The 27,909-nt window shown below is 44.2% G+C and overlaps 1 protein-coding gene and 1 long non-coding RNA gene across 2 annotated transcripts in view; one reads left to right on the top strand and one right to left on the bottom strand.

The window, feature by feature from the left end:
• The window catches only part of LOC135903907 (leucine-rich repeat-containing protein 24-like), a 1,007,861-nt gene that overhangs the window by 826,299 nt on the left and 153,653 nt on the right, over window positions 1-27,909 (bottom strand). The window lies entirely within an intron of this gene.
• On the top strand, window positions 424-14,498 carry LOC139057293 (uncharacterized). Its single transcript, XR_011512674.1, has 4 exons — window positions 424-772; window positions 2,226-2,325; window positions 8,453-8,670; window positions 14,302-14,498. It is a non-coding gene; the product is annotated as an uncharacterized lncRNA (long non-coding RNA).

Raw genomic sequence — 27,909 nt, 5'->3', positions numbered from 1 at the left:
CACCCCGTCACTTTCCACACCTTTCTTTTTCTTTTTTACCAAACCTTTATAAATATATTTCTTCAAATTACAGCCCAGAGAAGGTTTCCTAAGAATGGCATGCGCGAATCTCGAAGGCCATCTTTTTACTGCCCGCATGTGGCGGAAGCTGCTGGAAATCGAAAATACGTCATACAATTTCTTTCTGCGCTAAAGTATAGCGGATAATATAAACTGCGCGATGGTTGTTTATGTATTGCAACATCTACATGCAGTTGAGCGCAACAAGGCACAAAGCGAGTGTGTGCTGGTTATTATTTTAGTCATCGCGGAGGCCAACCAAACTCCCAATTTCACAGGCAGCGCCACCCACCGCCCCGTTTCAAAGTGGTTGCTCATAGTATCCATCCACCAATCTTGTTCCCTTGTTTACATGTGCTGTCGGTCGTACGAGTTGCTACGATGTGTTTGTTTGATCGTGTTTTTTCGTTTGCTGTAATGAATTGTGACTTGGTTCGCGTGCACAAAATTGCCAAAAGATAGCTTGTGTCTCGCTGCTAACTCGCGGTATGCGTGGTGTGCCAGGCAAACGTGGACCAACGATTTTCATGCCATGGATCGCGTTCCCTTTGTCCGTGGTGGTTGTGGAGAGTTCGGTGGACGCCGCAAAGAAATGATGCGCATTATTAGCGTTCCGCAGGTCGTCCACTACGCAACTGCATGTATGCGGGAATAACTTTGCAGCTCCGGCAACTTGGAGGGCGCTTTTCGACCGCATCGTACCATTTAAAAGGTGAGTACACGCATGCTGTGCTTGCTTCTCGTGTGTGCCTAGAGTGCCTTGCGAGCGTAAGAAATCGAACTCCCACGACGACATTGACTGTGCCGATGCTTGCTGAGCGTTGGTTGACATAATTTGCTTGCGCAAGTTTATTGGCTTAATGCTAAATTGAAAGTCTTGGTGAGCGCTGCCTTCCGGTGAGAGGGATTAGGTTCGGCAACAGTCCTCATTTGCGCGAGCTGCCACTTTTCTGCTGAAGTCGGGTAATAAAGACTCATCTGCCTCTTTACCTATTCTTACTGAAATGGCGTTTCCTCTCTTACTTATGCTTCGAGGTTGTAAATAATGTCTGTTTACGCGGTTGTCGGTTTGTGAGCAGTTATTGGGAAAAAGTATAAACACCATGCAAGTGATCTTGCGCGCGACGGAGACGCGATGTAGATGGCTGTCGCGCTCGCTCGTTCCCTACAAGTCGTACCCCATGCGAGCGGTCTTGCGCGTGACGGAGACGCGATGTAGATGGCTGTCGCGCTAGCTCGTTCCGTACAAGTCGTACCCCATGCGAGCGGTCTTGCGCGCGACGGAGATGCGATGTAGATGGCTGTCGCGCTCGCTCGTTCCCTACAAGTCGTACCGCATGCGAGCGGTCTTGCGCGCGACGGAGACGCGATGTAGATGGCTGTCGCGCTCGCTCGTTCCGTACAAGTCGTACCCTATGCGAGCGACGACAATGAGAGCCGTCTCCCCGGTGTTGCCGGTATGAGGGCAGCAAATACGCGCCAAAAGTGTGCTTTATTAATTTAGTTTGCTGTGTTTTACTCAAAGGAGCAGCATAAAACATTTCTTTAATGTCTTGCAGTAGGTTCTTAACCTTGCACGTATCAAAATAGTCGTTTGCTTGTTCCGTGCAACAAGCGGTAGTACTCGACTGATGTACATCCAGTTCTGGCTTCGCGCTATTGTCTGTTCGCTCATAGCACTTCTGGGCGACGAGCGACGAATTCTAGATTTCCAGAACCAGGCGACAAAGAACGAGCGATATGTTCGCGCGACGGCCCGTTTACTCGCTCAAAGCCGTCGCGCACAAAATCTCCCTCATAGGGGTCGGGCAAAAAAATTTAAGCAATACGGCTTGCTACTACTACAGCTTACGTTTTGAGACAAGGTGTTTTGACATAACTAGAGATGACAAGGGAAAGTTGCTTAACTGATAGAAAAAAATGAATTGTTACGTAAACAAACATTTGTTTGTAATGTACTGTAGCTGTAGGTCTTAAAAATTTTATTGTCATGAAGAGGTCCCTATTATCACAATATTCATCAGTAACGTTGACCTTGTGCTCTGTTCCCACCCTGCAGTGGTGCAAACATTGTTTTTGTGACTTTTTCTGTGCTCCTTGCATGTGTTCACAATGACTTCTTTAAAGTGCCACTGCTATAAGTTAACACAGAACCTATCTTGCAGTGGCAAGGCCGTGACCAACAACAGTGTCCACGTCAGGGAGGAGCTATGGCTGCAGCAGCGCTGTGTGTAATCGGATGGTCTGGTCAGGCATGACTGAAGTGTATGTGTTCGCAAAAGTAGGATCTCGGTATCATTCGTCAATAAGTTCATGGACATATTACTCAGCAGTGCTTACTAAATAGGCTAAATATCTGCTCAACTTTATTCAACTTGCTGCTTATTTGTGTTTGTAGACATTATGTACACATTACCTTGTTCACTTTAAAACTAGACCTAACATGTCTTGAGGTTTATTTTTTCTTGCATCAATCACTTGGCTGCGCGTTACATTTTATTTTGCTTAGTACAAATTATATCTACCTCTTGTTATTTTGTTTTATTGATTTGAAACTTTCCTGTGTTATACCTTTTATATCCACTTTTTTTTTCGTTTAGGCTACACGCTTGTGCAGTTTCTGCACACGTAAGGATTAAAAGTGTAATGGGCCAAATATGTCACAGGTCTAAGCATGCAGCATGCTTACCATTGTTTAACATTGGTATTACAATTATTGTGAGGGTTACTTGCACGAGCAAGACTAATTGAAAATAGTTGGACAAGACAGTGCACTAGACTTCAACTTAGAAGCTTTATTTAGGAAACACGCAATGAGGTCCCACCTTATGCTCAAAAATATCTGCCGACAGATGCATAAATAAATGTGCCACATGGGAGGAAACCAAATGCGCAACAAAGCCAATACTGCCCACAACAAGCCATTACAAAGCATTCAGCAGGTTCTTCTCAAGGTACAACAAACACTCCTTTATCAGTCAGTTCCAGTGAAGGAGTGCTTACACATTCATCAGCAGCCTTTGAAATGCCAAACACCAAATATTTCCTTATCTAACTGCCTGCCAAACCGTCTGAGCACTTGCTTGTTTTGAAAACACAGGTAGCATTTACGAGCACATCTTCGGCAGTGGTCAGCCAAATGGGCAGTGCCTGCTAGAGCGTTTACAGCGTTACGGTGCTCCCTAAGCCTCTCGTTCAAGAACCTGCCCTTTTGTCCAATACAGCACTTTCTACAGGGAAGTGAAATCTTGTATACCACCCCCACATTGCAGTTAAAAGTGGGTGAACATGCTCCTTAGTGCATGTACCCTGATTCCCGGCGTTGCTTACCAACCTGCACATTCTTGCGAGCTCTAGTGGCGCTGAAGAAAACACCTACACTGCACTGGTTTGCCACATTGTTTAGGTGGTGGGACACCCCATGTACAGATGGCACAGCCACAGGGCACCCACTGGGACGTGCGTTATTGCACCGAGCAGCTGCCAGATCTGTTTTTACCTCTTTAATGAGGCTCCCAGTAATTGACACCAAGGTGTTATCGAGATATCCGGCCCTACATAAATGGCTCGCTTGGTTGCTGAGCGCTGCAGGAAACCTGGTGCACAAGATTTAACCAGAACAGCTCTCGGGCAGCTAGGAGCTATGCATCCTTTACCATGGAGTATGCCAAACGGTAGTTGAGCAAGGGCTTCTTTTTCCTAAGAGAGTATATATAATAAAGGAAAGTATGATTTAAAATTATACGAATATCGAATGATTGCAGGCGATCATCTTCTGGCAACTCATGTGTGAACTTGAGTCCTACTGAACACTGTTCGAAAACACCCACAATGTTTTTAACAGCAAAGCCAGCACAACAAAAAAGTCATTGGCACTACCACATTGCCCACTGGACGTACAGTAACGCACGTCCCAGTGGTAGCCGTGCAGCTCTGCCATACATACACAGGGTGTCCCACCGCCTAGAAGAAAGGTGGCGAACAAGTTTGGTGTGGGCATTTTTTCAGCACCGCTAACGCTCACAAGAATATGCAAGTTGGTAAACATTGCCGGGCGTCAAGGTACATGCACTAAGGAGCATGTCACCTGCTTTGTTAACTGAAATGTAGTGGTGGTATACTACATTGCCCTTCCCTGTGGAAAGTGGTATATTGAACAAACAGGTGCCTGAATGAGTGGCTTGGGGAGTACCGGAACGCTGTAAATGCTCTCACAGGCGCTGGCAACTTGGCTGATCACTGTTAAAGTACCCATATATGCTCCCCATGTTTTCATAACACACAAGTGCTCAGTCAGTTTGCCAGGCAGTTATATAGGGAAATGTTTGAGGTGTTTTGCACTTCGAAAGCTGCTGATGAATGCATAAGCACTCCATCACTGGTAACAGCTGATAAATAAGTGTTGTGTCTTCAGAAAAATTTGGTGAATGCTTTGTAATGGCTTCTTGTGGATGCTTATCAGCTTCTATGTGCATTTCGTTATCCCCTATGTGGCACATTCGTTTATGCATATGTCTCCACATTAACTGAGCATGCGGTGGCCTCTTTGCATGTTTCTTCTGAATAAAGCATGTCAGTTGAAGCCTACCGCTTTGGCTAGTCCGACTTTTATTCCGTACGCCTTGTTTGTGCTAGTAACTATGTCACAGGAGCTGTGTCAACGCCAACTAGCCCAACCTTCTCCATTAATTTCACAATATTTTTCAAGTTCCCAGAACAATGGACACGAGCTTGAATTTTTTTAAATGGTACATGAAGGCCAGTATTCACTGTGCTGTAAGTACTACAGCAGTGAGGAGTTTTCTAGTAAGCTTGCTTTTTTTCTCTACATTTTTTAATATTTTTCTTAAGCTATACCCATTCATGCAAGTAGGCAATGTGGCAGAGTCTGTGTCCAGTTGCATCGTTTTCGACTTTGTCTATACTGCATAGACCACATAGTTGGTACATAGTTCAGTCTATTGATGCACTATCATTAAATACGCATGCAGTTTTGCACATGCAAGATTGCCTGCTCGCTATTGCTAAAGCATTTGCTGGTTATTGCTATGTTGCTCATCAAGTGAACTTGATTTCAACAGCACCACACAGAACATCTGCTTGGCAGTGGTGTAATTTTAATACTGATTATCAGCCAACAAGCTCTATGTCTACAGCTGTCCAGAAATAATTCTATTACTTTGTGTGTCTCCACATATTTGGTTAGCACAGTGGGCAGTTTTCTATTTATTCTGCTTGGTGCTGTTCAGGTGAGAATATTTTCAACTAGCAAGTGCAAAGTGTAATGCTGTCAAAAGCCTTTGATTACTGGGCAAATGAATTGAAAGCATTGTACGTAATACAAAAAGTATTTTTCACAAAATACTAGTGTTAAGAACAAGCATCATGTGCACTGCAACTCGTTGTTTTATGTTGGTATGCAGGTATCTCAAGCTAAGGGTGGTTGTGCATGTATTTTCCACATATTAGCTAATACTTTAGCTACATGAAACAGCCTATGTTCTGGCTGCTGAAGTCAAATTTGTGGTTGATGAACCTGCTTGTTTTTGCTGTGCACTTACATTTCTGTTGTTTCTTAAGGGTTGTAGCCATGTGACAACTGATGTATTGCAGCAATGTCAAAGGTAGCTTCCACCCATTATTGCTACAGTGTTCCAACAGACACTTGTCGCCGTATTTGTGCATTTTCAGAGAACCAGCCGTATCCTCTAGGTGAAATTTGTAGTGTCGTCTTGAGTTTGCCAGTCAGTTCATATAACTCTTGAGGACAAAATTTACACAGTGAAGGAAGGGAGACCATACAACATGACCAGTGATGACTGAGTATTTTGATAGAAGGAATAAAAATAACACTGAGTGTGTGCTTATATTGTGCACAAGTTCCTTCAGAAGGAAAATGTGAGTTGTAATACAAAGGCAAAAAATCACAATAAACAGTATTTGCGTAAAAAAAGGTGAATAGTCAGACTAATTTCTATCCCTTGTCATCTAGAAAGGACGCCTTTTTTCATGCATTCATAATGAGGGCTTGCTCACACGTCTTCTGGTATGCCTCTCTGATTTCTCTTGTCAATTTTTCAACCTGGGTGGAAACAGATAAACTAATTTAATCTGGCCTAAAGCCCTATTGCGGCAATGCACGGCCAAGTCAGACGAACATGCCGGTCTTCTCAGTAAAATGTGGTGATTTCTTTGGTACATATTTAGTTCCTGGCCTGTCAGCTTCCTAACATTGGAATGCAGTACACTGCCCCTAACACGCACTAGACATATTTCGTGGTATGTTTAACCAAGCGTACCTCGCTTGCCTGTTCGCTTTTCTCAGTTCACTTGTGGACTGTGCTGCATACCTGCCTACTTTATTTTTTCGCTCGAAATATGTGTATAGCATTCCACAAACGCATTGAGAAAGGCGTCCAGGCAAGGGAGATTTGTATAAATTACCACTAAATATGTCTTGTGTCCGTCATTAGCAGTGTAGTCTATGCCTCTGTTCATGTGTATGTTTGTTCAAATGTACAGGGTCGTCAACTCTTGGCACGAACACGACTCGGCGTGGCCACGCCCCGCGGAGTGCCAGCGTGCATGATGCAGGGGGGATGTGGAGCTTCGTGTCATCTGCTAAAGTGCGGGAGCATGCCATGCTTTAGCGGATGACACACGACATGAAGTCCCACCTCTAAGCCCCTGTGCGCCTGCGCCGCTTAGCTCCGTTTCACAGCCATGCCATGCACGCTGGCAATCCGCGGAGTTCGGCCACTCTGCACCATCTTCGTACTAAGAATGGACGGTCTTGTACATGGGGCAGACTGGCCGGTGTATAAGCATGTGCCCAGGAGAGCATCATTATTCACTCAAGGGACAAGCATGCTCGTCCCACTTGACAATGTATTGACACAACTGGTGATGTACGCCAGATTTAGATTGTTCATATCTTTGGTTTACTTAAGGCAACCGATTGATCAACATTATCACTGAGGCATACCATTTAAAAAAGAGGGACATCTGTCAGCCAGTGCTCATTATGATTGCATTACAAAGAGGAATACTCTCGAAATGACACGGAATAGTGATCACTCTGTGCTTATTTGTTCTATTTTTATGCAAGTACTGTTTATCATGATTTTGTACATTTGTATTGCAACTTGTGCCCTTTGTCTTAAAAGATCGCTTGTGCAGTGCAAGGGCACATGCAGTATACATATTATCTTTAATTTTTGCATCAAAATTAATGTTGAATTGGTAGCTTTTGTGTCTTGTTGTCTTCTTTCGGTCGCTTGTATCACTCAAAAGGTAAACATTAACGTACACCAACTTTCTTAATTACTTGCCCGTCAGTGTTGATAAACATGAAATGTTGTTTTCAGCCAGAATATTCTTACCATTTCTCATTCCCGGTCAGCATAGTGCTAATATCCTTTGGCTTTTTATAAAGCGTGCTAATATGTATTTCTGATTAATGCAAAAGTTAGTTCTAGTTGGTGGTAGCTGCACTTGGACATCATGACAAGTGCAAGGGCACACACACACACGAAGAGACACAGTCTGAACGGGCGCTAGACATCAACTGAAGGGCTTAATGACGAAAAACAGCAACGCACATATTGCGCAAAAACCTACAAAAAGATGTAGAATGTGCAATTGTCCCTAAAGAGAATTCCGCTGCCGCTGTACTAGCGCTGTACTATTACAACAAACATTTCGAACCTGGTCGCAGTAAAAGGAGCGTGCACACCGAGTTCTGAAGTTTGAAGTTGTGACGGGACTTGGTGCATTCGTCGTTGCAGTTTAGTCATGACGAAAATATAACTGCTGAGATGAGTGAGTGGTGCGTGTGGTTTTCAGAGCCCACAAGGGAATTCACTTGTTTTCAACCATACAAGGGTAATCATACTTTCAAGGCATGTCTCCAGTGTTCTTTAGAACAAGGCCATGTAGTGTGTGATGGTGGTGGATTTTGGAGACTGGCACGCGTAAGTCTCTAGGTAACATGTGCTGCACTATTCTCCGTGTGACAGTGCAATCTTGGAGGCCTTGACGTCACTCGTTCTTGCACTGTTCTCTGCATAGCGGTGCGCCTATTTGAATCAATTGTTTCGCTTTCTCTATTAATTGCATTATTGCAAGGTTAGACTGTACGAAATTTGAGTGTTTGCTGCCCTTGAAATGGGAAAATTTTATTAGTTTAATCCTTTACACAAAAATGAATTTCTTGGTGAGGTTGGGTTTAACCCCAGTTTTTTTAAAACTTGTTCGAGGGGCAGAAATTGGAAAATATAGAGTTGCATCAGAAATTGACGGACCTAACTAACCTATATCATATTGTTTTATACAAGTGCGTTTTAGTGTTAAGAATACTGCTCAGGAAAAAAACACTTCATATCTATTGCAGGTACAGATTGGTGTGGGATTTGTGATGCCACTCAACAAGTGGCATTACATATTCAAGTCTGCTTCCAACGGAAAGTGCCCATTAGAGGTGTCATGGCACCTGTGGACACCAGTGCAAGCAGGTGAAAGCAGCCTGACTGGACAGGCCTGCCGGACAATGTGCCGCGCATCTGGGAAGCTTCTGGCAACACCTCTCGGAGAAAGTGGCTGCTTTGAAGAGTAAGTCAACTGTCACCTCATTTAAGAAATATAACTGCATATCTACAAGTTATCTGAATGAGTTAGCATTACATGATGTATACAGAGCGACAAGAAATGCCAAAGCAAGAATGAGGCAAGTGCCTATATATTATATCTTTTTCTTCTGCTGTATATGCACTGTGTCTCGACACACAATTTAAATGTCTGTGTGGGTATGAAAAGCAGCACAAGATAATTTCGGGATATGGGTTTCCAGCGAAAACCATCCACAAAGTTTCCCCCATAATCAGTTTCAATTAAAAACAATCAAGAAAGTCGGGTGGCTACACGAGCGGTTAATTTTGACAGGACCTCGATAGCTTGCATTCACCTGCTGCTCATTGTCTTAACAGAAGTGAACATTTAAGCACCTCATTGTCTTTGAAATTTCTAATGTAGACTTGGCATGCGTTATTGTAGCTTTTCACACTGCAGCTTTCATTTCACTTTTTTGAAATAATGCTTCTCAAGAAAATTGGGTTCCGACACAGCTTGGCAAATTGTATGGTCTAAAGAAGCTTTTTAAACCACCGCCTTCCAAAGTGTTGACTGTGGTCACCTGATGTGCTGCTTTACAATCTGCAGCGTTCACAGCCAAGCAATTTCAAAACACTATTCTGATTATTGGGATGTAAAAGTTATAAACAGGGATAAAGTGCCTCAGAAAGGGTGGCCAACGTTTCGTTAGGAGGACCTATCTTCTAAAAGGCTGCCTCGTCATCCTCGGCATGTTAGTTTTAAAGTGTTAGTAGAGTGACGTCACATGCAGTTGTCGGGAGTGGCTGGTTGTAAAGGGAGAGACTTGAAGGAGAATGAGCGCGGTCACCTGATGTCTGTAAGCATGATTCCTAAGACGTAGGAACAGTAGCGGGAGTGGGAATGCGGGGAGAAAAGGAGAAAAAAAGAGACACCAAGAGGGAAAGAAAGAACAAGAAAAGAAAAAGAAGGGCAAAGGAAGGTGTTGGGGAAGCAAGAGGTTAGGGAGCATTCAGGGGTGTCTTTGGCAGCATGTTCATGTGGCTTTAAAGGAGCCGGTGAGGCGGTCAGTGCTCGAGTAACAAAAACAACCCGAAAAGACATTAGTTGAAAGAATGACTTGAGTAGTATAGCAGCAATGCGTCGGATAATTTAGAAGGAGTTAAGATGGCAGTAAGGAGTCCGGAATGCAGTGCATAGGGTAGCTGGAAGGCAGCGGCATGGTCTTTCTAGGGACGTTAGTCCCAGTAGCTCAATGTAGGTGTCGTCACAGCGGTATGCAGAAGTGGCGATACCCTGTGTGGCTGAGGCACCGAAGAAGGTATCCTGGCGCCTGGGACTTTGGAATATGTTGGTGAGGGTGTTTCGAAAAAATATAATAAAGAACGGACAAATATGGGGGTGAACTGAAACTGGAATAACAAATAAGAGGGTGGCATGAGCAAAAGCGGGCGGAAACAGATGTACATGGGAAAACATATTTATGCTAACATATTTATGGGGATTGTACAGACTTTCTATTGCACTGCACTGACAGGCCCCACACATACCTACGATACATAGACGACATATTCATAATATGGTGACATGGTCAAGACAGCCTAGATAAATATGTAGGATTTCTCAATTCTTTTCACCCAACAATAAAATTCACATCAAAATCTTCAATGGAGCGCATAAACTTTCTGGACACAACAATATACATTGACACTGGGACACTAATGACAATGCTGTATGGAAACCTTTTGACAAACAACAATACCTTGAATATACAAGCCACCATCAAGCCACATTGCAAAGAAGGCATATTTAAAGGCCAAGTACATGGCTACGTCACATGTGTGTTGAAAACCAAGACTACATAGATAGACTTGATCACTTTAAAGAAACCCTATCAAACGGGAACCACCCAATGAGTGCCCTTCAGAAAGCCTGCACCGATGCAACCAAACTTGACTGAGCCGAGGTGCTCAAGCCGCACCCTAGGATCACAAGAACAGCGCCTCTTCTTACTGCTAAATTCTCAAACACACTCCCAAACATGAACAACATCCTCAATAAATACTACCCAATTCTCCCCAGCAACCAGAAACAAGATTTTTCCTGCCCTGCCCAGAGTAGTCTTGAGATCCAACACTATAATATTAAGGACATTCTTGTACGTGCCAAACTAAAAACAACAAACTTAGGAACCAGTCCCTGTGGCTGCCCGGGTGCTCTACATGCAAACATATTTAATCTACTACTACAGTAATAAGTACAGCATCAAATTACTCAAACAAGGTAACTTCGAGTTTCATCTGCACATCAAGCAATGTTGTCTACTGTCTAGAATGTGCCACTTGTAGCAAATAATACATAGGTGAGACAGGAAAAAAAATTCATAAAAGACTGAACGGTCATCGCACAGATACAAAACAATTTACCTAAAGCAGTAGCCAGCCATTTCAATGAACATGTAATATGTGACAAAGCAAGGCTCTATAGACTACAAATTTCCGCTCACCTTGCCAGAGGAAATATACGGAATCATACCTCATACACAAGTTTAAATGCCTACATCCAATGGAAATCAATTTAACACATAGCAACTTAGAATCTTTAAAAACTTTAAAGCTGTAACTTAAATCGGAAAGCCTCATGTCATCAACCAAGGCACAAAACACATTGTGCCACCAGCTAAACTTAATTCTTAACCTCACCTATTTCACCGTTTCTAATTTTTACCTGCTTACTACTCAATTTATTATATTCTTTCATGTTTTAATGTTTATATCAACTGTATGACCCCTTTTCCCATGTACACCTGCCTCCGCCCACTTTTGCTCATGTAATCCTGCTATTTGATATTCCACTTTCAGTTCCTCCCTTTTGTCTGTTTTCTATCATATTTTTTTAACACCCTCACCACCACAATTCAAAATCCCAGATGCCAGGATACCTTTTTCTGCGCATCAGTCACACAGGGTATCACCAGCTCTATATACCACTGTGACGACACCTGCGTTGAGCTACTGAGGCTGACATCCCTAAAACACCATGCCTCTGCCTGCCAGCTACCACATGCATTGCATCCCAGACTCCTTGTCGCCATCTTAATTTTTTCAACATTACCCAACGCATTGCTGCTACGCTACTCAAGTCATTCCTTCAACTGATGTCTTTTGGGGTCTTTTCTGTTACTCGCACACTGACCGCCTGACCAGATCTTCTAAAACGGCAGAAACATGCCGCCAATGACATTCCTGAATGCTCCCTAACCCCTCACTTCCTTAACACGCTCCCATGCCCTTCTTTTTCTTGTCTTTCTTTTTTTGCCTCTTGGCATCTCTTTTTTTCTCCTTTTCTTTCGTTTCTTTTCTCGCCGCCTTCCTATTCTCACGGTCTTGTGCCCTCGTCTTAGGAACCATGCTTACAGACGTCAGACGACAGCGCCCATTCTCTTTAAAGTCTCTCCCTTTACAACCAGCTGCCACTGACAACAACTGCACGTGAAGGTCACCCTACTAGTCCTTTAAAACTAATATGCCAAGGCTGACCAGGCCACTTTTGACGAAGATAGCTCCTATCGAATCATTGGCCAGCCTTTCTGAGGCACCTCATCCATGTTTATAACCTTCATACCACAGTGTGCTATTCCATCTGTCAGCCGCTTTCTTGATTTTAAATGTTCTGATTATTGAAGTTTGTAAGACATGGCCTATCAGCACTTTCGGCATACTTTCAGTGATCTCATTTTATTTAAGCATGAGAATGAGGAAAGAACTGCTACACAAAGAAAGCACCTCATACATTATTCGCATGTACGCTCTGATCTGCATAGCTGATCTTGTTCTACGCAAAGCATCCTAAAATTTTCATGCCTCTCGTCGGTGCCAAGAAAAGCAAGGTGCTGGGCATCATGCGGAATTCCAGCGCTTTCCGGCAGCCTGGATTAGAAAGGACTGTATAGTGTAACTGTAACTGGCATTCTTCTGCCAAGATTCAATTGTTTTATGGATCGAAGTACTAGGTACTCTTGTAGTCGCATCAACACTCTGCCGAAGATTTCATTTCCTACAGAAATATGTTTTTTTAAACAGACGAGCATTAAAAATTGCTGTGTATTACGTTAAGATGCTTCTTTAGGCTTCTTTTACATTGAAGATGTAGGTTAGCTTAGCAAAGTAGCAATATAGAGATTGAAAAGTAGAAAAAAAATGGCAGATCCCATGCACTGTGAGAATCGATGTACACGAAGCTCACATTGTTTGCTTTGATTGACAATAATTAACGGTGATGTTAGTAGCAAGTTTGTAATTTTTTCAGCGTTTAGTCCAATACGAAAGTGGCAAGTTGATGTTAAGCGTTACCTTGCATGCACCACTTCTGTTTGTCTGCATAGTCCACAGAACACACAGAGAGATGTGTTTGCTTGAGGCGTTGTTGCGAGTCATTGTTCATAATCTCTGAGAGGGAATTGAGCGTTGTCATTGCCTCACATGGCGCACCGTATCATGGGAGAAATATTAAACTTTAATTGAAATATGAGGCTGTGCATACTTCAATTAGGTATTGTAATTGTATGTATACATAAGTTCGCGGTCTGCACTACATTTCACTGCATAGCGAAGACGCTCCTGTTCTGTGTGACACTTCTTTCTAGTCTGGGTGACCTCGACGTCGAGTGCACGCCTTGCTGGCGCGTGTTAATGGGCTCCTTCTACATACATGGGCAACACACTGTTGAGATTCCAGCTCAAAGCGTTCTCTTCAGACTAAGGACGATTCTAATGTTTACACTATCGCAGCCCAGCATCTGCATTTTTCTCGCATAGAAATTAAAACCAGCAAAGCACGTGCAATACACACTAACGGTGAAATGCTGGGGCAGCAGCGCCGGTCAGGATGTGCAGAGGTGAGCGCCATCTGGTAATGTTGCAAGAAATCCAACGGCACGCATGACAAGACCATAGCAGCTGCAGCGCCCGTAATGTTGGGAGAAGAGGCGAAAAATGCTTCACTTTAAAACATTAGTTGCCATCATTTGCAGCTAAATAAAGCTTGCAAGCCAGCCATTATACAGCTTTTATATGAAATCTTTTATGCCTATATGGCAAATGCTAAAGTTACGACTTCCTCACCAACTGCACGAGCAACAAGTAAAGCTAACAAATGATAGAATGGACAAACCAGACAGCTTGCACCTTGCAGCTCTCCTGCATGCGTTAGAGACAGTGTAGCCAAATTGTGGCTCTCCGAATTTGACAGGAATTTGGGTGGTCGAAGAGCAGACAAATTATGCAAAATCAGAAGCCAAATATCCACCCCATAAGGCTTTGAGTACAGCTCCCTTGTGTCTAAATTTTGCAGTTAAGCCAACCTCCAGATGAGAAGAGACGTGGCTTTGGCAAAAAACATACAAAAATTCCATGTAAATCTGCAAAACAATGTGATGCATGTGTATGCATTCTCACTGCAAATAAACCTGGGCTGGCTTGCACCCTGGGTAGCATGTTTTGTGTGTGACATTTGCTGCATTTTGTTATCTGAAACTTTTTTTGAAGTGATTAGAGCAGATTTTCTTCATTCACTTATTGCTAGAAATCATTGGAAAAACAATTTACTTATATATTTATTGCACTCTCCTTTTAGACTGCCTGGAGAAATATAGAAGTGACCATCCAATGATGCCACCTGCACCACATCCGGAGAACCACCTTGCTTCCCTGCGAAAGCACCATTGGAGCTTTCTTTTACACAAGCAGGACGCCAGGGCAAGCGAGTAGAAAAGTAAATACAGTACAAGTCCAGTGATGCTTTTTCAATAAACTGTGATGATATGCTATGTAGTATGGTGCTTTACAGATTGATTCTTTTTGGCATGAAAATAGCCACATCTTGGCAACATGTATATACAGACTGTACACTTCACAAGACTCAACAACACATAAAGATAGCCCGTCATGAGCTTCCGAATAGGAATGGCTGCTCCTTCAATTCATCACACAACTTGCCTTTGACGTCCTGCGCCCATGATGATATCCAACCCAGTGCCCACCGCGCCACCCATCACCCACCGTGCCACCCAGCACCCGCCGTGCCACCCAGCACCCGCCGTGCCCAGCAACCACCATGCCGCCCAGCACCCACCGTGCCACCCGTCACCCACCATGTCACCCAGCACCCACCATGCCACCCGTCACCCAGCATGCCACCCAGCACCCAGCATGCCACCCAGCACCCAGCATGCCACCCGTCACCCAGCATGCCACCCACTACCATAATCCACCATGATGATGGATGATGGATTCCACTATGCCCAGCATCGGGCAAATTTTCAATAGGGATAAAGGCGACGACAAATGCAAATTCCCCCCCATTCTTAAGCTGGCATCTTTCCCTGAGATGGCGAAAGTTTATCTTCTTGCTTCCATAAGGCTCACATCGGGCAGACAGTTTCAATCAAGTCACAGTGAGCAGACATGTGTTATGTCGGATAACTACGGTGCAGTACCATGGAGGCTGGAATTGGGCTCGGTGGATCATTGACTGAAGTCACCTAGCTGTCCATGCGTGATGATTCTCGCGACTTAACCCGCATTATTGGAGGCGTTCAGACAGACACATTGCTACAGTATTGCTATAAGTCTGGATAAATACACGGGAGCAGGCATGTGACAGGTCGTGGCGCTCACACTAGAAACATGCTTGTTGCACGACTCGGTGTTGTAAAGGCGTTCGTGAAGGTGATGCGGAGGTTTGGACCTTCCAAATAGAAAATTAACGAACCGCGGACGCTCACTACAATAAATATTATGCGAGCTTTTGCTGAAAACAACGCCATTACATGTCATTACCAACGTTGAAGTTCCCATAGTCGTCTCCGGTACCACTGTGCGCGATGACTCTAATAGGTACGTAACGGTTACTGAACGAGAATGGCTGCTTACAGTCTTAATAGACGTCAGCAGCTTTTTTGGCCACCTGCTGATATTATCAATGTTAGCATTCAGAAATTTAAACACTAAACCCCGACTACAAACTTTAGAAAACGCGTCGCATATGCGTAGAGCTATTAAGGTTGTCCTAGCTAGTAAACGAGATAATAGTCGTAGCAATGACTGCTTTGCGCATTTGACTTCCTCTTTTTCGATGAAAACTAGGTAAGATATTCTATATATGGTCTATTTCCGCAGAACAGACCACTGAAAGTAACGCAATATTTTAGCTTCGTCTAAAATATATGCACTGTTTTAAGGAAGCTTTAGGTAGGCCAGTGGCACATATATTTAGTGTGGTCGGTTATATTGTCTTTATGGGCAGCTACTCTTTTTCTTCCCTACCTTCAGAAGCAATCGAGGGTAACTGCGAACACGGGGTTTTAGGTGCTGTTTGTGGGTTTCCTGAAATGATGATTCGAGACAGTAGCCCATTAGGTTCAACGTCCTCCATTATAACACGACGCCATCTGTTCCACGGTCGCACAATCGCACTGCCTCGTTTTGGGGGCGTCTATGTCACCATCTGCACTTACTGCCCGCATCGCGTGAAATTTCATTTCTTTTGTATCCCGGTCGTTCTTATGACACTATCGAGATAAGACAGAGACGCGTGTCGTTGTGACAGCGTAACCACTATAAGGTCATCTCGGGCCCACCTTGGATATCACTGGCGCTTTTTGCTCTTTCGAGTTTTTTTTTCTTACCTAGATTTTTTTCTTTCAAGGAACGGTGTGAAGATTCCGAAACGTGGTTTCATGGTAGCATGCAAGAAATGTAAAGCTATATAAATAACCTCAATTCTGCGGCTCGGCACGCAAGAATTTCTAAACTCCCAGTTATTATCGCCGACGGTATTTCCCACATTAGCACGGGCTTTCGGAATAAAACATTTTTTTTTCGCGATGAGGATTGCCTTTAATTTCCGTGAAGTTAAACTAATGGTCCAATTAAATGTGATATGCGACGCTTGGTTGAACTTAATGAAGTCCTGATCTTCCAAATTTGCCATTTCTACATCGTGCTTCATCATCAACGAGGGAGAGCTCTATTGCCTAATTAATTTTGCTTTATGTCAGATTATTTATGTAGCTTTTCACGCCTCTCGTTTGCCGATTCTTGTCCTATAGTTTTCATTATGTGAATTGGTGCCTCGATCAAGTTTTCCCGCGAATTGATATTTTAAGCGATAGGCAGATGCGACGCCAGTGTAAACACGCCGCGCACAGCACAATCAATAGCCAAAGGTCAAGTGAACGCCAAGTGAGCGCTAAGTGATTTGGAAGAAGCCATACTGTTCCGTTGTCCAGTTAGAAATAGGATGAACAAAAAAATTCGCAGAATGACAGTGGGGCTCCCAGGCTAGAAGCGTCGACATTGCACCCTCTCTGCCACTTGCACGCTGCTGAGTGTGCGATGCCAAGTCAACTTGCGTTCCACCGTTACCCTCAGAAATCAGTTTTCAAAACAGCGAGACGCTCAGGGATACTAGAGGGCACGTTCCCTCGATTGCTGTTTTGGCGTGATGAATGAATGAATGAATGAATGAATGAATGAAAGGTCGAGTGGGTGAATGCGCGGAACCATGGAATAAATGATGAATGAATGGACGAGTTAACGAATAAGTAAAAGAGTGAATGAACTAAGAAAATAAAGGAATAGATTTTGATAAACAATTAGTCCACGCTTGACGGCCTGAGTATGGCAGGTTACAGGACGTCATTGTTTGTAGGCCTACATCCACCTGCCAGAGCAGCGTTTGAACGTAGCCCACAGAACAAAAATTCCAACTACCACCCTAATAACATAACTAACAAACCCGTCGTTATTTCTGATTGCGTTTAATGCGGACATACATTCAAAATGTCACGTATGAATCGTTACTCAGTGGGATAACAGAGTTAATTTTGCAAGCTTTTTTATGCGAAGCATATTACGAGGGCTCAACCCAGCTCCTCAGGCGCGGCGGTGACCATGAAATCACGTGACACCGTGACGTCACGACAGAGGAGAAGTGGCTTTGGCTCAACTCTTGCAAGACGGGCTGGGTGGGAATCGAACCAGGGTCTCCGGAGTGTGGGACGGAGACGCTACCACTGAGCCACGAGTACAACGCTTCAAAGCGGTACAAAAGCGCCTCTAGTGAATGCGGTGTTGCCTTAGAAACGCGCTGTTTCTAAGGCGTGCGTCTCTTGCTCAGGCGCACATTTCGTTGCCGCGCCGAACGCTGCTTTGCTCGACGCTCACCGCGTCCAATGCGGGGCGCGTAGTCGCTGCCCTGTAGCCCATTGTCTTACACCCCTTGGCGGGTCGACGGGAACGCTGTCGCGTTCCACTCTTGAAGGCGAAGAAGTAATGCATGAGTTGTTTCTTCGTCTAGCCGAACCAAATATAGCCAAGCAACAGCAGTTCACCAGGCTAAACAGTGGTTCAACAACTAAAATAAAGGCTAGTATGCTTCGCATCCTGGGCTTAACCTTACCTAAGCCACAGCCATTTTTTTCTTCTTCTTCTTTGATATCTTGGCAGCGCACCGAAGACAAAATGATCGAGTCTGCTTCCTGTTGACGCATTTGAGCCTATAACAGAAAAGAGCTAGGTCTGCGACGCACACATATCCTGAAACAGCACATGGCATGAAAACTGCTTCCTGCATGCAATGATGTTATATCTCCCTGTATACTATAGCACTTATGCCACTTGCGCTGCTATAGTTTTGTTTTCTTTTGTTTCAAATCCATCGTTTTTTGCAAGGCTTCCCATTATTTCTCCACTTAGTATGCGTCATAATGAAGTTAATTTCAACAGAATCTTTTTTTTTCTTTCTCGAAAATTTTACTCACAGTATACCATGGGTTTATGCATTCCGTTTATAGATGTTCATTTGTTTGCCCTTAGAAATGTGGCAGGACAAAATGGTTGCGCTTTCGCCCCTGCCTTTGCGTGATTCCTAATATTCATTCGTACTCGCTTGTCATGCACATATAAATGCCTGTATTTATGTTTTACCTATTTTCTTCGTGTAACTGCCGATCTCCCTACCATACCAAAAAAAACCTTCTTTGTAAGCCGGACCTCTTTAAGCAAGGACAGTATTTCTGTAATTGTTGAAATACCGAGCACGTCCTAATAGGACGGCAAGTTTGCGACGTATTGTACGTTATACTTACTGTTCTGAAAATACGTCAAGAAGGAGCTGCATGCGTCAAGACAAAATACGTTATACTGCGTTACTCAAGTTGGTGATATTTAGAAAATATTAACAGTTAAAGAAATGCTAACGTGAAATACCTCTGCAGCTTCCACCAAACAGGGTCTCACTCTTGAGCTTTATTGGTGCAACTTTCTTGGAGAATAAATTTTGCATTCGCATGTATTTGCGCATGCGTGAAAGGCTTGGTTCTTTGTTATCCGTCTGGGCTACAAAAATTGCACTTTTACGCCAACTAATGCAAATTTTTATTAAGTGACCAACCGTTTTTCTTCAAGAGAATCAGATGACCTTCCAACAATGTGATTCGAAATGAACGAGCGCTCATCAACGCGTGCGACGAAGTTTTAGAATGCCGCTGCTTGAGGTAAAGTACATGACAATAAACTCATGGGCCTTAGAGAATGAACGCTTTTATTTGAACTAAATTATGCGAAGTCTAACGAAACGAGGACTGCGGCAACGTGCAAATTGCAAAATTAAATATGCCTTGATTGCACGTGCTTTTTCCTAATATAGGGCCATATTTTGGAGAATCTCCAGACAAATACGCCTAGGTAATTACGGCTTGCATGAATATGTCATCCTGTAATCAGGGTCATTAGCCGTTTACCAGCGCCACTAAGGCTACCGCTACAAAGGACTGCTCGCTAATTATTCGCAGTCCATCTGTGACTTGAGCTGAAGTTGAAGCTGAAGTTGAAGAGCGAAAAAACTGAGCTTACTTTGAGGCCTGGATAATGCCACAGTAGCGTTCGGCATTGACAAACTTTTCTGCAGATGAAACGCCTATTAGCGCAAATATGGTACTAATCTTTATATGTCGTTCATTAAGTTGAGTGGAGATTTATAGTTTGTTGCACCTACTAACCCTTAAGAAAAATCTGAGATACAACAACCTGTCATCGGTATTCGCTCTTGTCTGTCGTCTCTTTGTGTCCCACTTAAAAGTGTTGTCCAAACACACTATCCGATTTGCGTTCAGACCACAGCCTAGCAATTAAATATTCGTGTTACACACTCGTAACCATCCTGTCAGTTTTGTGTTACTTTTGAGACTGGCGCAGTAACGCAGCTCAAAGTCTGAAAAACTTTCAGGCATGTCACTACTGTCCTATTGTGCTTCATGCTCCTTTATTTTACTTTCTTTATATGTGGAAGCACTTGATGTAGTCTCTTTCAGTAAGTGTCGCCGGCTTCGTGAGCTCAATAAAAGCAGCTACGGCAGCAGCTCGTGCCTGCTACTTCTACGATGGGCGCATATGCCGCAAAAGTTGCCTTTCCAGGAAGCGGGTTGTTTAGCATGAACCCTTGACGACACTGAAGAATGTCTCGTACCTATCCTTCTTACATTTTTTCTTACACAGGGTACATGACAAGTGGATTCTGAATTCGTCTTCATTAACCAACGCCACTAGAAGAATGTCTCAACGCAAAGAGTGCTTCTAGGAATTTCTTGGCGCAGATACCCAGCATGGTTTTGACAAGCCGTTTTCTACACTCGCGAGATGTACTTGTCTGAAGGCATTATCGAACAAACATCCAGTGAGCATCGTTAAAGGACGGCGACTGCACCAGACACAAGCTTACAATGTACGCTGATTCACCGACAGAGACTGGAGGGAGCGTGAGCAGTGCTTCACTGTTCTCAACTTCGGGGAAAACACGCTTAATGTTCACCTCAGCACCTGGCTCCCACGGCAACGGAAAGAAGCGAGCTGCGTGCTGGTGGCAGTAAAAGCGGCGCTGCTCACTGCCGCTCCTTCAGCAAATGGGCCGCAAGGAGATTGAAGCCCGCCGAAAAAAATCATTAGCCTCGGCCTCCAAGCTCTCAGCTACCGCGGCAGGAGCAGGCAGTTGTCAAAGGACGGCGTCAGCGCTTCTCTCGCTGCTTCGCACCCTTATACCAGCCAGCAGGTAATTTCCTGATGGAAGCCGTCGCCGATGATTGCCTCAGCACCTTCGGAATATTCATGCATTGCTTTATTGCTATAGCTAACAGCGCCGCGCTGAGCTTATCCGGCCGAGTGCTCGGTAATACACTTGGGACCCAGGATGCATATTCTTCCCAACCTGCTTTCTTCGCTACCTCACCGGCATTGATGCTGCAGTTTGAGGGAAAAGCTGTGCCTTGTTTATCGAAATCTTCATGACGAACTTCTGGCGCCGTAATCTTGTCTGGCAATTTGCGCTTATTGGACACGCTTTCGCAAACTTCTCAGACGAAAAACGACTATTGGATATGCATATTGCAAAATACTTAAATTATGTACAATAATGCAGTTTGCAATAAAGGAGAGAAGTCCATACGCTTTACTAAGAGATCGCACGGAACTAATTGTAAGTTGCCCATGGTTTATTAAATGAATTTGCATTCCTTCACTCATGATAATCGGCAGCGTCAAACGACTCGAACCATGACGCGTTGCTACATCATGTAGTACGAGACAAACTAATACGGAGAACCCCGTGATAATGACTAGTTTACACCTTAAATAAAGGAACCGTGTTACGCTATAACCACACTGGACTATAGAGTCGCTGAATATGTTGTTAAAATACAAATAACTTCTTTATTAGCTATATGTTATGTTCCGTAGCTAATAAAGCAGTATAAAAATATGCGGATGCCACGCACTGGGGGAACAATGTAAGTCAAACTTTGTATGCTGTTTGCTTCGACTGACGATAGTTGGCTGTGATACGAGCGTGGTGAGTTGATGTTAAACGTTACCTTGCGTGCCTCGCTGCTGTTTGTCTGCGTAGTCCAAAGAACACACAGGGAAACCTGCTTGTTTGACGCATTGTTGTGAGTCATTGTTCAGAATGTCTGAGAGGGTTGAGCATTTTAATGGCCTGACTTGGCACATCAAATCGTGGCAGAAGTGTGCAGAATAACGTTTCCACATCAACGGCTAGCAAGCAAGGGGATTGCTCTCGCGCGTTCGGCTGCTGGAAAGGAGTGTTCGGATGTTTTGTATGTGGACATGGCGGCGCAGCGTGCTTCACCGTCACACCTACCGGCAGAGACGCGAGCTCCATGCGCTCTCTTCAGGCTGTGGAGTACCGTAATGTTTACACTATCAGTCCTGCACGCGACCACCATAGCCCAGAACATGCATTCCTGTCGCACGTACGCCCCCCCCCACGCGCACACACACACACACACACACACACACACACACACGCACACACACAAGCGCACACACACGCACACGCGCACACACACACGCACACACACACACACACACACGCACACACACACACACGCACACACACAGAGAGATAGAGAGATAGAGAGATAGAGAGATAGAGAGATAGAGAGAGAGAGAGAGAGAGGGGGGGGGGCATACAGACAGACAGACAGACAGACAGACAGACAGACAGACAGACAGACAGACAGACAGACAGACAGACAGACAGACAGACAGACAGACAGACAGACAGACAGACAGACAGACAGACAGACAGACAGACAGACAGACAGACAGACAGACAGACAGACAGACAGACAGACAGACAGACAGACAGACAGACAGACAGACAGACAGACAGACAGACAGACAGACAGACAGACAGACAGACAGACAGACAGACAGACAGACAGACAGACAGACAGACAGACAGACAGACAGACAGACAGACAGACAGACAGACAGACAGACAGACAGACAGACAGACAGACAGACAGACAGACAGACAGACAGACAGACAGACAGACAGACAGACAGACAGACAGACAGACAGACAGACAGATAGACAGACAGATAGATAGATAGATAGATAGATAGATAGATAGATAGATAGATAGATAGACAGACAGACAGACAGACAGACAGACAGACAGACAGACAGACAGACAGACAGACAGATAGATAGATAGATAGATAGATAGATAGATAGATAGATAGATAGATAGATAGATAGATAGATAGATAGATAGATAGATAGATAGATAGATAGATAGATAGAGAGAGTTTCAACTAATTTTAGCCAGAGTTATATGCCGCTGCACTCTAAGACGACGCGACCAAATGCATGTCACAAACGCGAGCACGAACAGCCGTAGGCGCGCTGCCGCTTAAGAAGCGACGTAGGCGTTGGCTGTGCGATTTACGCCAGCGATGTGCTTCCCTATAGCTGCGGTTCATGATAGCGGTAAGCAGGTGCACCGGCAGCACACCCGCCAAAATGCTATGTTCGTTAGTACGCGGAACATTTGGCAGCTCTGCAATCACGGTGCTCAAGCGGACGTATGCCACGTGGCATTTTTATTTCGCGGGCATCTGTAGTATGTTGAAAAACACTAATACCTAATAAATAGGACGACAGAAACTACTTATTCGGATGTTTTGCGCACCACTTTGCAACTTAATAATTGGAATTTTTTTCCTAGCTTCGTTGCTTCAGAAGTTGGCCAATTAATCTTGACTAATTATATAGTTAAGCAAGATACAAAAAACAGCGTGACACACAACGTACAAAAGTGAGCAGCATGCATTTAGTCGCGTCGTCTTCGAGTGTATTGGCATAATTTGAAACTATGCCTAAAATACACACAAGCACGCACGCACAATATATATATAGAAACTGCGGAGAAAGTGGAATGATCGTGGTGCCTGTGCGATTGACTTCGACTCTGTGCGAGAAAGAGTGTGTCGCCCAGAGATCACGCCTTGGCCGCCAAGGGAGGAGCCTGGTGTGAACGGCGGCTCCTTGCATGGAAGCGATATTGCATGGTCAGCAGACTACCTAGTGTCGTCCACACGAACCATCTCTCCCCGCTGTGCAGTCATGGCGTCATGCAGTCATGGCCCGCTTGACCTGTCTTATGAAGGACTGTTGTCCCACCAGGTCTGAGCTGCTTAGCTGTGCCTCCCGTTGCTCCATTGTGTGGTGTGTTTTATCAAACGGGTGTGATTCACAATCCCAAGTAATGTGTTGTAGTGTTGGTATGCCTCCGCACCACGGGCAGTCGGGCCTGTAGCGAGTGGGGAACATGGCATTCTGTAATTTAAGGTGGGGGAATACCCCAGTCTGAATTTTGTGCCAGCTGGCGGCTTTCTCTCCACTGAGTTGTGGGTGAGGGGGAGAGTATATAAAAGAAAACTTGAGGTGTGTTGAGGGTACGCGAGTTGGCATCACAGCATGCACAAAATCGCAAAATCGCAAGTTTGTAAGAGATACGAACTATGGAAAGGAAGGGGAACCTAGAGACCCGATTTCTGTTAGTTAAGATTATATGAAGCCAACAGACATTGGACACGAAAGAAAGCGTGCAATAAATCAGCTATTTTGTTAAATTGCTGCGGCCGGAATGGAACCCGCGACCTCAAGCCTATAGGAGCAGAACGATGTACCACTGGGTTGCCACGGCGGCTATTGAGAACCTGTTTTGCCTTTATTATTTCTCTTACCTCGACGATGTGCTCTGCAAGCTAGGCTGAGCCTGTTAGGTAATAGAGCACTGTCGGAGGAAAATGTTCTGGAATATATGTCCCGTCCCTCTTTCGTAAATATTCAGTCACGACATCTCTGCTCGAGTAGTTATGGCAAATAAAGAAAGATATCGGCCAAGAACGCAATTATATGTAACGGCGTTATGAATATTGATAACATTTAGTCGAAGCAGCACGCTTGTGAACACCTAGTTTAGTTGTTTTACTGGAATTAGCACATCGAGCTGTTAAAGAAGTGACGCCGACAATAATTGAACGATCAAAGTAGAAGTTGTTATAGAAGGGAAAACTGAGATTTATGTGGTTGGCCCCTCATATTTAGCACTTCCGCAAAAGTAATTTAGTTAACCAACTTTTATTCACCTGACATGATCAACAACGAGTTCTGGAGAACTCGCAAGCTACTCTGAGCACATTCGACACCATCTGCCTCCTCCCCCTTGAAAGAAAGAAAGCAAAAGAGAAGGGCAAGTTCTTTTCTTTCAGGCCTACGTCTAATAAGAACAAAAATGACATCAATTCTGGTACTCGCCATGGTTGTTTAGCGGCTATGGTGTTGCGCTGCTAAGAACGAGGTCATGGGATAAAATGCCGGCAGCGGTGACCGCATTTCAACGCGGGCGAAATCCAAAAACACCCGTGTTCGTAGCCCTGGGGGCACGTAAAAGATCTCCTGGTGGTCAAAATTATTCCGAAGTTCCCCAGTAGGGCGTGCCTCATCATCAAATCGTGGGTTTCGCACGTCAGACCAAATAATTCATTCATTTATCGACTTGGCCTGGATTTATCTTCGAATAACATTTGTCAATAGTTTTTCTTTAAGAACGACGTCGGGCTCGTAAATGTATGGTTAACGTTTTCCTACAGTTATTATTCCAGCTTGAATATTTTTAGCATGTGCTCTAACCACCAAAGGCTACTGTTTTTACAATTTTTTTTTTCCGAATTGAGGGTCAATAGAGAAAGGGGTATGTTAGCATCGGTGGGGCATCAGCTTTTGTCTCGAAAGAATGCCAACCGTGGCTCAGCTCCCCGACTAACATCTTGAGGAATTTGGGGATTTCACTGATTTATTTATTTATTTACTTATTAACATTCAATTAAAAATTTTGGCAAATATATGCTCGCCTGCTACTTCCCTATCATTAAATTTAACGAATGCCAATTTATCTGCTGCCAGACGGGAGCGCTGAAGTCCGAGAACTTCAAGCACATCGACGATGGCTGCACTGTTAAAAATGAACAACAAGCATGATAAACGCCCAACCATATGCTAGTAGAACAACCCAAATTCTGTGTCTGACTGGTCTATGGAATTAACTATTAGCAGTCGGTCTTGGTGCTAATCACCAATAAGATAAGTCCATTCATGTTTAGGTACAGGCTTAAGAAAAGCCACTTGATTGAAGTCGACAAATATATATACTTGGGAGTCACATTCACTAGTCGGCTGTCATGAGCCGCGTTTACCTGAATGCGACATAATGCGCCAGTAGTGCATCACCTTTCCTAACGCATCACGTGTAATGCGATGCGCCAGCGTTTTCATGTAGCGCATTACCCTTGGTGCGATTGTGGCGCGCGCGGTGTCGCACACCGAAAGGCAGAGCAGCGCATCACACGCTTCCGGCGCCACGCCGCAGCTCGGCGAGCGCAGCAGATCAACAGCACATTCAATTTCCCAGAATTCCTAATGCGATGCGATCGCGTGTACGTGCATTGCGAAAGTCGACTTACTCGTCTCAATCCACCTCGGTCTGGCGGATTAAGGTGACGCGATTTCCTAGCGCATTAGGCCCGTTTACATGGATACGATGCGCCAGTTGTCGCATTCATGTAAACGCGTCTATGATGGGCTAGTTATCCGCGTCCAGAAAATTCGCATTTCTTAGCCACAAATTAAAGAATGAACCCTCCCAGATCAAAGTTCTTGCCTACAATACATTTATTTGACCACGTCTGAAGGAGCATGCGTGGCCTCGGACCCGTATTTTAAGAAGGATATTTGTAAGCTGGGAATGCATGGTCCAAAGAAAAGCTGTAAGTTTTATCGATAGCACACCTATCACAATCTTCAATCGCCATGACCTCGGATCGTTTGTAACAGTATTTCAGTTTTAGAATGGCGCAGTGATATCACCGGGTTGTAAGTTTCTTTTTTTGCTTCAAACGCCGGCAGTTTAATTTAATTATTTAAAGATACATTTTTCCTACTCTATCACGGTAGGCCCGACATACCCATAATCACGACCTGGAACCACACTTCGCACGTACTAACCCTTGCAAACATTCATTTTGTTTTCCGTGAACCATCACGATTTGATTTGAACTCCTTTCAGCTGCCTTTATGCGATGTGGAATCCATTATTTCGAAAAAAACCTACAGGTATATGGTTTTGTGTGTAAACATCTCAGTAGATAACGCCGTACCCTTATACAAGTGCCTTGTGCGTGCTTTTTGTGTACATAAAGCTGTTTTTGTACAGTTGTTTCTTCGAACTTCTTTATTTGCCTTTGTTGTTTTAGGCTTTTAGTTGTTATTTTAAAAGTTTCACATCTTTGCCTACTATGTTCAACGAAGTCATATTAAAGCGCAAGAATACTCGAAAGGAAACAGCAGCGACAAACAGCAGAAATGAACACTGCGCTACTCTCACTACTATTTATTATGCACAAAACTTGCTACATCTATGTCGCAAACAAACTCCTTACCCCAAGGGGCGGCAAAGAGCACACAACAGGCTGCCTTTTTTGTGACAAACCAGGCAAATAACAGCAACTTAGCAATTTTTGCGCTGCAAAATCATGTCGTTCAGCAAGCACCAACTCGGCCAAGAAAACGTTATTGTTCACCATGTTCACTATTCACCCCTCCTTTCTCGGTCTTCGCACTACCGCATGTAATAAAAAGGTTATCGCTGTGCCCGATAGACCTGACGAAGGATTTATAGAGCAGCACCATTGGAGCATAATCGGAAGAAGTGATCCTAGTGATGTGCAAATTTCTCATGCTGCTCCGGTCGCGCCCATCAACTTATAGCTGCTGCCTTCTTTGCAATGTAACGCTAGCGTATACCCCAATCGTAGTCTGCCAGTGCAACGTACCATTTCCCGGAAATGGCTCCCGAAATGCCCTACTTTTATCTGCCAGCCCTTTCTGAAACATAGCATATTTCACTGCCTTTCCAATTGACCTTAAATTCGAATAATGACCTTCGAATAATGGCCAGCCCTTCTCTTTCGTAACTTATTCCTGCCAAAAGTAGGCTTATGCGGAATTGAACCTAACCAGAAATGTTTACTCTGAACCAGTGAGAACGAAAACGAGAACTATTTCTTCTCTAAGCCAGCGCGGTGTCTGGATCTCCTCCTTCAAAGTCGTATAAGCAAGCAAGGAGGACAAATGTAGGTGTCTCGTTCGAATCATCTCAAAATCTTCGATATTTAAGCACAGTAAAAGCAAGACCCGCTTGCTGCTGTAGCGTGATGCCCAGAGACGTGGGAGCACACTTAAATGATTACGGTTCTCCATTTCCGGGAGTGTTCCAGGAATATTATATTAATACAGTTCCCATAACAACACCGTGTCATC

The sequence above is a fragment of the Dermacentor albipictus genome, chromosome 3 (genome assembly GCF_038994185.2).
Source record: "Dermacentor albipictus isolate Rhodes 1998 colony chromosome 3, USDA_Dalb.pri_finalv2, whole genome shotgun sequence".
Lineage (NCBI taxonomy): Eukaryota > Metazoa > Arthropoda > Arachnida > Ixodida > Ixodidae > Dermacentor > Dermacentor albipictus.
The sequence above is the reverse complement of the archived record's forward strand: the minus strand, read 5'-3'. Positions and strand labels throughout refer to the sequence as shown.